The 9,673-nt window shown below is 43.1% G+C and overlaps 1 pseudogene across 1 annotated transcript in view; it reads left to right on the top strand.

The window, feature by feature from the left end:
* Nucleotides 1-1,590: 1,590 nt before the first annotated feature.
* Nucleotides 1,591-9,673, top strand: part of LOC124045835 — a 28,372-nt pseudogene continuing 20,289 nt past the window's right edge. Inside the window, exons 1-4 of the transcript XR_006840911.1 lie at nucleotides 1,591-1,749; nucleotides 2,560-2,666; nucleotides 7,174-7,212; nucleotides 7,676-7,782. The product of XR_006840911.1 is annotated as a guanine nucleotide-binding protein G(I)/G(S)/G(T) subunit beta-1-like (transcript). The remainder of the gene's footprint in view (nucleotides 1,750-2,559; nucleotides 2,667-7,173; nucleotides 7,213-7,675; nucleotides 7,783-9,673) is intronic.

Below are 9,673 nucleotides of genomic sequence, written 5' to 3'. Positions count from 1 at the left end.
CCATTTATAGAGCCCCACTCATATTTCTGCCACCATGGTTGGGTTAATTGCTGTCAGTTCGACTAATTTTGCTGGTACTTATTCCATCTCAATTTGAATATTAACGGCACTTTGTTTGCATTTATCGGACTATTGTAAGAGGATTTACAAATGTATTTTGTCCACCAGCTTCCAATATGGTCCAATTACTGCAGCCTAGATATCCCTAAGCCTATTCAAGGCATCATGTAGTTTAGAATACTCACCGTAGGCCCTACTACTCACTCCACTGTTTCTTGTAAGTGTATTTAGTTAAAATAGCGACAGGTTTTTATGTAGATTTTGGAGGCCCATGTCTGTATAGCATTGGTTCTGTGAAAAGGCCACACGCAGTTCCTGCTAACTGGCTCTGACACCAAGGCTCTCGTCAAGGAAAATACTAGAAGAATTAGAGATATTACCATGACACATTTTTATCAACAAGATTAGTGGGCTAAGTCGCATTGCTTAGAATCAGACGTAGTTAGCCCCACAGGCCAATCAGGTGGCAGGTAGCTGATGAGATGTCAGGTGTTTAAAGGAAAAGGTCTTGTCATTCAGAAGGTCTCCAAGCTCTTAGGACCCGCAACCTGTACGGAAAAGACAGAGCAAAAGGGAGGTAAGGAAAATCCAGACAGGATGGTAAATGTTTTGTACAACTGTGATAGTCTACACCAGCAATACTCAATAGGTGGACCGCAGTCCATATCCGGACCTAGAATTGGGCCAATACGGGCCGGGCTGCCCCCCCACAAAAAAAAAAAATTAGGGTTGGTGTTGCTTGGGTCGCTTGGTGGGATTTTGTTACAATGCCGATGAATTATAATATCTATCCAGACTTTTGCCACCTAGGAAGTTTTGTGACCGGTCCTTCTCAATTAGAATTTGAGTACCGGTGGTCTACATACAATTCAGAAATGTGGATATTAATAGTGTTTAGCCAAGTGTTTCTTTAACTGTGAGTTGTTAATGACAAAGGTGGATGTAATGGTTGGCACAAAAGTTTAAAGGAATGCTCTACTTTATATCTTTTACCTACGAACATTGGAGATTGTCAGCAATTTCCTCCATTGGCTGAATTCATTTACCCATATCGAAGTCAAACCTGTGACTCGTAAAGCTGGAAGGAAGCCTGTCATTGTACGAACACAGAAGACTAGAATTTGTCTTGTAAAAATCAATGGCAACTGGTTGATATTGACAATGATCTCTTTTATTTTTGTGAACCGTTTGGTAGAAATGTAAGATGAGCATTGTTGTGTAGTGCTCGTGGTAGCATTAGTGGTTAGCAGTCTCCATCAGCCAATAATGATCTTCAACCCAGACAGTCAATATGCAGAACTTTCAACTTGCAGCATTTATACCTACACTAATTAGCCTATACGTTTGTTTTTGTATTTCCTGTTCTTTCTCCGGAGAATGTGTCAGGGATAAGCCCGTTGACCAAAGGATTGGGGTCAGCGGGATAGCCACTGCTTTTAGGATCATCAGCAGGTTTTGTCTTAACCGGATTTAGCTGGAGGAGCTGAATCAACTGTGTCCCAGGATTATAGGGATGACATTGGAAGGAGAGTTCTGAGCCCAATGACCAGGGCCAGAGCATCTGAGCGCTGCACTAGTGCCTGCCCTTCTTACCTGAGCACCTCTGGGCTAGAACTAACTCACAGAACCCACTCGGCTCCTCTCGTTTCACGCTCCAGCACTCTCTCCGTTCGGCAAGCCACAGGAGGGGTATGTTCTCAAGGGTTTCGCAGACTGAATGGATTTCCGCCAATGGATTTTAATTTAGCCTTAGTTGTCCAGGAATGGCTACCGGCCGCCAAGTGCCAGATGTTTGCCTTGGGTTGGCCAGTGTATAGAGAGGGGGAGAGATTTTGCATAATAAAAAAAAGTGATCTTTAGCACAAACTAGCTGCAGAATCCTGTTGCTAGGTAACTGTTTCAGGCTGGCAAGGACACATCTTGGGTTCTCTAGAAAGGGTTGCGATTCTGTGATTCACAGTGAGTTTGTGTGTGCCTTATGGATCTTTCAGAGGGATGTTGTGTGATTCTGAGCAGGAATATGCTTTGCTGTGTATTTTACTGAAGCTCGTGTTTGCCGAGTCCAAATGGTGAACAATTTCTTCTCTGCAGTTATTTTCTTGGATGTTACATGAACATCGCTTCAGTTTCTCCTATCTTTCACAGCACTAAGGTATTAGCTTGAACATCTAAAGGCTACTATTTAGAACATTCAACCCTACTTTCTCTGAGCTTGTCCTTGCTGTTTCAGGAATTGCGTCTCAATCATATTGAGCCTGTCTCAGGGATTTGGACCGTCACTTTGAACTGATGGCCGTGTTAGGGCCCCTGTAACAGCTGTTTATTGAGCTGCCTGTGTGTACCAGACCTGGGTTCAGAGAGCATGAGCTTGTACTTTTTAGGGCTTTATCAGATTTCATATACAGTTTGAACCCTGATCTGGTGAGTACCTCTAATTGCTAATAGGAGAAACTGTGTGTGACCAAGGTGTTGAGTTTGTTCCTCTTTCTTGCCCCTCAGATCAGCAGGAGTCCCGGCGGCGGAGCGAGGCACACCATTAGCAGAGGAAAATGAGCGAACTGGACCAGCTACGCCAGGAGGCCGATCAGCTCAAGAACCAGATCAAAGTATGTCCTCCCCAATCGTCCTCTCCCTGCTTTCTTCTCATAAATGCATTGGGAATGTCTGTGCAGTGATTTTACATGGCACCACTAGAGGGAACTACAATTCACCAGCTGTCCCGAAAGTCTAACAAAAACATTGTTCTCAGTTGAACAATACGATTTAACATTTCTGCACTTTAAAATGCTTCAAACTATAACTACTACTGCACCTATTTTAGTCACAGCCAATTCTCTCATAACTCGCTAGCTGCTGTGAAATCTCTCTGCAAGATACTAGTAGCAAGCTGGATGGCAAAAGTGAGTACGGTTTAATGTATTTTTGCGATTCAGTACTGTGGTTTTATTGCAGTTCCATGGTCCAATCATATTGCTCACTATGTCTGCTGCAAAGGGGCAATAGAGCCTTGAGGAAATACATCTTGATCATTCATGGAAAATAAAAGTGGCGTAAACAAATTGGCTTCCTATTTAAAATGCAGATGGTGAACAACCTATGAAGGAAGAAGTCTGGAGTTTTGGTGCAGGAACAGTCAACTAGCGCAAAATTAGTATTGCAATATTGTCAAACCGTGTCAAACTCACATTGTTTTCATATTGTATCCTAATTCAGCCGAATGAACATAAAGTTAAACTCACAGGGCCTTGTGCCCCACCTTCCTTGCTTTTCTCATGCGATTGGCCCCACCTTCCATACAGAGTGATGACAGCACTATGCATGTTTGATCAAAGAATAAGGAATTAGAATACTAATTTAGTTAGAGCTGTGTTTGAGGCTGTAGTATGTTTGGCTTAGCTCTTACCTCCCTGCCTTTTTCCTTATCCCACTAGGATTCAAGGATACAACAATGCAAACACAGATTCAGCATGTGTGTGTATATATCTAGATTTGGGTAGTGTGCTGTGGGTAGATTTAACAGTGAGTTTGTTGAACAAGTTGGAGGAATGTATATTATGATTTTTCAATGCCGATACCGATTATTGGAGGTCCAAAAAAGCCGATACCGATTAATCGACAGATTTTAAAATATATATATGTTTGTGTAATAATGACAATTACAACAATACTGAATTAACACTTATTTAAACTTAATATAATACATCAATAAAATCAATTTAGCCTCAAGTAGATCATGAAACATGTTCAATTTGGTTTAAATAATGCAAAAACAAAGTGTTGGAGAAGAACGTAAAAGTGCAATATGTGCTATGTTAGAAAGCTAACGTTTCAGTTCCTTGCTCAGAACATGAGAACATTTGAAAGCTGGTGGTTCCTTTTAACATGAGTCTTCAATATTCCCAGGTAAGAAGTTTTAGGTTGTAGTTATTATAGGACTATTTCCCTCTACCATTTTGTATTTCATTAACCTTTGACTATTGGATGTTCTTATAGGCACTTTACTATTGCCAGTGTAACAGTATAGCTTCCGTCCCTTTCCTCACTCCTTCCTGGGCCCGAACCAGCAACACGACAACAGCCACCACATCGAAGCAGCGTTACCATTGCAGAGCAAGGGAAACAACCTCCAAGCGAGTGAAGTTTGAAACGCTATTAGCGTGCGCTAACTAGCCAGCTGTTTTGACACACTGAATCACCGAATCGCAACCCTTTCTAGAGAACCCAGCCTCATGTCGGGAGTTGATAGGTTTGAAGTCATTAATAGCGCAATGCTTGACGCACAACGAAGAGCTGCTGGCAAAATGCACGAAAGTGCTGTTTGAATGAATGTTTACGTGCCTGCTTCTGCCTACCACCGCTCAGTCAGATACTTAGATACTTGTATGCTCAGTCAGATTATATGCAACACAGGACACGCTAGGTAATATCTAGTAATATCATCAACCATGTGTAGTTAACTATTGATTGTTTTTTTATAAGATAAGTTTAATGCTAGCTAGCAACTTGCCTTGGCTTACTGCATTTGTGTAACAGGCAGTCTCCTTGTGGAGTGCAACGAGAGAGAGGCAGGTCGTTATTGCATTGGACTAGTTAACTGTACGGTTGCAAGATTGGATCCCCCGAGCTGACAAGGTGAAAATCTGTCTTTCTGCCCCTGAACGCGGCAGTTAACCATTGAAAATAAAAATGTGGGGTTTTTTTGCAAATCGGCGCCCAAAAATACAGATTTCCGATTGTTATGAAAACTTGAAATCGGCCCTAATTAATCGGCCTTTCCGATTAATCGTTCGACCTCTGTGTAGTATGTTCCTGAGATTTATGTAAATGTTTGCTGAGCGTGGTCTGTTCAAGTATTGCATGTTTGTATCCTTGAGGTGCTTTTCCGTTGTGTGTCTCATGAATCATGCAATAGCTTGAAATATGTAGCCTTTAGCTAGCTAGTGTTCTTTTGTACACTAAGTGTACAAAACATGAACACCTGCTCTTTCCATGACACGGAATGACCAGGAGAATCCAGGTGGAAGCTATGATCCCTTATTGATGTCACTTATTAAATCCACTTAAGTCCGTGATTTCAGCATCGAGTCTTTTGGGGTATGATGCTACAAGCTTGGCACACGTGTATTTGGGGAGTTTCTCACAATCTTCTCTGCATATCCTCTCAAGCTCTGTAAGGTTGGATGGGGAACGTCGCTGCACAGCTATTTTCAGCTCTCTCCAGAGATGTTCGATCGGATTCAAGGCTCTGGCTGGGCCCCTCAAGGACATTCAGAGGCTTGTCCAGAAGCCACTCCTGCATTGTCTTGGCTGTGTGCTTAGGGTTGTTGTCCTGTTGGAAAGTGAACCTTCGCCCCAGTCTGAGGTCCTGAGCTCTTTGGAGCAGGTTTTCATAAAGGACTTCTCTGTACTTTACTACGGTCATCTTTGCCTCAATCCTGACCAGTCTCCCAGTCCCTGCTGCTGGAAACATACCCACAGCATGATGCTGCCACCATGCTTCACTGTAGGGATGGTTCCAGGTGTCTTCGACCTCATGGTTTGGGTTATTCTCTGACATGCACTGCCAGCTGTGGGACCTTCTATAGACAGGTGTGTGCCTTTCCAAATCATGTTCCATCAATTGAATTTACCACTGGTGGACTTCCAAGTTGTAGAAAAATCTCCAGGATGATCAGTGGGAAAAATGATGCACCTGAGCTCAATTTCTAGTCTCATAGCAAAGGGTCTGAATAGTTAGGTAAATATTTTATATTTGTTTCAATAATCTAATCCTGTTTTTGCTCTGTTATTATGGGGTACTGTGTAGGTTACTGGAAAAAATATTTAATCCATGTAAGAATACGGAGGTAACCTAAATGTGGGAAAAGTCAAGGAGTCTGAGTACTTTCCGAAGACACTATATTCAAAGGTATGTGGACATACCCGTTGCTGACAGGTGTATACATTTGAGCACACCGCCATGCAATCTCCGTAGACAAACATTGGCAGTAGAATGGCCTTACTGAAGAGCTCAGTGACTTTCAATGCGGTACCGTCATAGCGTTCCACTTTTCCAACAAGTCAGTTCGTCAAATGTCTGCCCTGCTAGAGCTTCCCCGGGCAACTGTAAGTGCTGTTATTGTGAAGTGGAAAGGTCTCAAGGAGCAACAACATGAAATTGGTTTTCATGGCTTAGCAGCCGCACACCATCCTGAGATCACCATGCGCAATGCCAAGCGTCGACTGAAGTGGTATAAAGCTCGCTGCCATTGTACTCTGAGCAGGGGAAACACGTTTTCTGCCGTGATGAATCACACTTCACCATCTGGCAGTCCAACGGACACATCAGGGTTTGGCAACTGCCAGGAGAACGCTACCTGCCCGACTGCATAATACCAACTGTAAAGTTTTGTGGAGAAGGAATAATGGTCTGGGGCTGCTTTTCATGGTTTGGGCTAGGCCCCTTAGTTTCAGTGAACGGAAATCTTAACACTATAGCATAAAATTGCATTCTAGATGATTCTGTGCTTACAACTTTGTGGCAACAGTTTAGGGAAGGCCCTTTCCTGTTTCAGCATGACATTGCCCCCGTGCACCAAGCGAGGTGCATACGGAAATGGTTTGTCGATCAGTGTGGCCTGCACAGAGCCCTGACCTCAACCCCATCAAACAATTTTGGGGTGAATTAGAATGCCTACTGCGAACCAGGCCTAATCACTCAACATCAGTGCCTGACCTCATTAATGCTCTTGTGGCTGAATGGAAGCTAGTCCTCGCAGCAGTGTTTCAACATCTAGTGGAAAGCCTTCCCATTAGAGTGGAGAAAGTTATTCCGTCAAAAGGGGGGACCAACTACACATGATTTTGGATTGAGATGTTCATCGAGCAGGTGGCCACGTACTTTTGGTTGTGTAGTGTTAGTAAGTAGTAATGTTTATCCGGTCAGTGGGAATGGTAATTGTCTCCGTGGTCACTGAAATTATTGGCTCACCACTTTGATTATTGAGGTGGATTTTATTTTATTTTAAATGTAAATATTGTTACACTATCAAAAGCGTTTATGGGATAAAATTAAGACTTGGCAATTTCGTTTTTTTGAAAATGAAATGTAACTTTTTCTTTCTTAACCTCCAGGATGCCAGGAAAGCGTGTGCGGATGCTACCCTGTCTCAGGTAAGAAACCTTTCCACCTTCATCACTCTGTTGAAACAAACAGATCCCTTAGAGTGCAGTTCAGACACGGGATGGGGCACCACTGAAGTCAACTTCATTATTCAGGATACAGGTAACGTGTCATGTTAAACGTTTTGTCAAAGCTGAGTAATGTTTAAATTGCGATAGGCGAGATGCACTGGGGTTCAATGAGTCTACAGCTCAAAGGCTGAGCGTAACTAGAAGCAGAGATAGCTCACAAGAATAGAGACTGCTCTCGCTTGGCTCCATATGTGTCATCCAGCCAACAAATCCTGGAAGCAGCAGCACCCACTCTATATTTCTGTAAATGCAACATCATGGGAGCTGATAAAGGCAATGGTTTCACAGTATAGAACCTAGTAAAGGGCATCCCCATTTCCCATGGAGATACACAGCCTATTGTGTCGTGGTCATTGACTGTTTCTCTCTCCCTTCCCTTCAGATCACAGCAAACATCGACCCAGTTGGCCGAATTCAGATGCGCACTAGACGGACACTGAGGGGGCATCTGGCAAAAATCTATGCCATGCACTGGGGCACTGACTCGAGGTAATCTTATTTAGCCACTTTCTGCCACTAAATACCCCCCCCCCCAAATCCAGGAAGTGACCATAAAAGGTTGTCTCTTGTAGTTTTCCTGTATAAAACTATTCCAAGATGCCCCCCCCCCCCCCCCCCCCCAAAAAAAATAACATTTGTAATGGTGTTTTTTGTGGAAAAAAGTTCTTACATGTCTTTGTGTGCGTACTCTACAGTCACCTCTGAATATGGTCACAGGTGTGTTTTTGTGTGCGCTTCTATGTTTGTGTCGCATGTTTGTGCCGGTACCATTGTGTGTGTATGGGGTGGGATATGTGGGTAGGGAAAACATTCAAAATGGAGTCGTCCTTTGTACGTGATGTTGCTGGCTACTCTTCCCTGAGTGCCAGTCAGTACTGGTGACTCCCGTGTTCCTGAGCATAGGGGAGCGTCCTAGGAGCCCCCAGCCCAGTCCTGCAGCTTTCACCTCACCTCAGTAACCAGCAAACTAATTACAATACCGCAGGTGTGCCGCTTCGCTCCGCAGAGATGCCACACCCCACACACCAAACTGCTTTGTCATCTCGCTTTGTTGCTCCAATTCATTTTTATCGCCCCACCCTAATTAAAAGAATAGACCATTCTTAACCGGTGAGCTCACAATGATGCAACAGAAAAATTAGTAAAATAATTAGTCCCCAACAGTCACCCCTCCATTTCATATTAACGTGTATTATGGCTGTGACTGTCATGTAATTTTGGATGATGGTAATTCACCGTAATAACAGTTAGAATAGCAAAAAATGTAAATGTACGCACAGTGTCTCCTCTCCTGTCTGCATGTGCTGCCATAGAAATATGAGTAGAACGGGATTCTCATTCAAGTCAATGATGGCATAATGGGTGGACTGGCGGTCATTGCAAGTGTACCCATAGGAGCAAAGCAGAAAGTAAAATATGTGCTGTGATTTGTTGACTCAACTGACATTGCAAAAAAAATAAAAAATCCATTGCATGATTCACATTGAAATTAACATTCTACATTACCACAAAGTATTGCATCACAATACCAGGCAGCCATTGCGAGTGTACCCATGAGTTTACCAGTGAAATTGCCAGGGTTAGAGGTACCCAGACCTATTCTTCTATTCATTCTTGTTCTGTGCTGCTGCTGCTGCTGCGTTGTCGGGAGCATTGCCCAGGCAACAGAAGACTCATTTGCTTATTTCAGCAAGGAGTAACAAGGGAAAGTTTCACGTTGTTGAAAAGTCAATGTTATTGCAGAAACGGACTCAACCTCACAAATGCCCAGTTGGCTGTTCGTTCCACACACACATTTTTCATGACCGTCAGTTATACGTTAATTGTGCCAGCCCTAATGTTTGTCTTTGCTTTGGTGGGTTAAATAATCTAATTAGTCTACCTGTAGCGAAGTGCAGCTGTCCAAAGAGAAGGCATAATGAAAAGAAGTATTGACCCGGAGTCGGGTGCTATTCATGCACATGGTCTGTGTTCCTCCCACTGCTATTTATAGCCCCGTGCCCTGTGGCTCTCATTTAATTGACTCAGTTTATAAAGAGGGGGGGGGGGGATTCCGACTCTCGTTATGCATGCGTAAATGGAACGTAATTTCCTTTTTTTTAAATGCATCTTTCTCTCAATGCGTATTCTGACCTTGAAGTTAAGCATGAGAATAGTATGCTATTCACCTGCTATTCGTTGGGGGGTGGAGATGTGTCTACAGATACGCCGTAATCTGACCTTGACTTAACACCTTTACGCGTGACAAAACCATAAATAAGGTCGTGCGAACCTGTTGTTCCAAGTTTAAAGCGCGTCTACTTTATTTTTTCCGATAATCTCCATGCACTGAAATTTATAAATTGATAAGAGCTAGCTACGTAAGTAGTCTGTTAGAAAG

Source organism: Oncorhynchus gorbuscha, linkage group LG10, assembly GCF_021184085.1.
Source record: "Oncorhynchus gorbuscha isolate QuinsamMale2020 ecotype Even-year linkage group LG10, OgorEven_v1.0, whole genome shotgun sequence".
NCBI classification, from domain to species: domain Eukaryota; kingdom Metazoa; phylum Chordata; class Actinopteri; order Salmoniformes; family Salmonidae; genus Oncorhynchus; species Oncorhynchus gorbuscha.
Note: the sequence above shows the minus strand (reverse complement) of the source record. Positions and strands in the feature narration are given on the sequence as shown.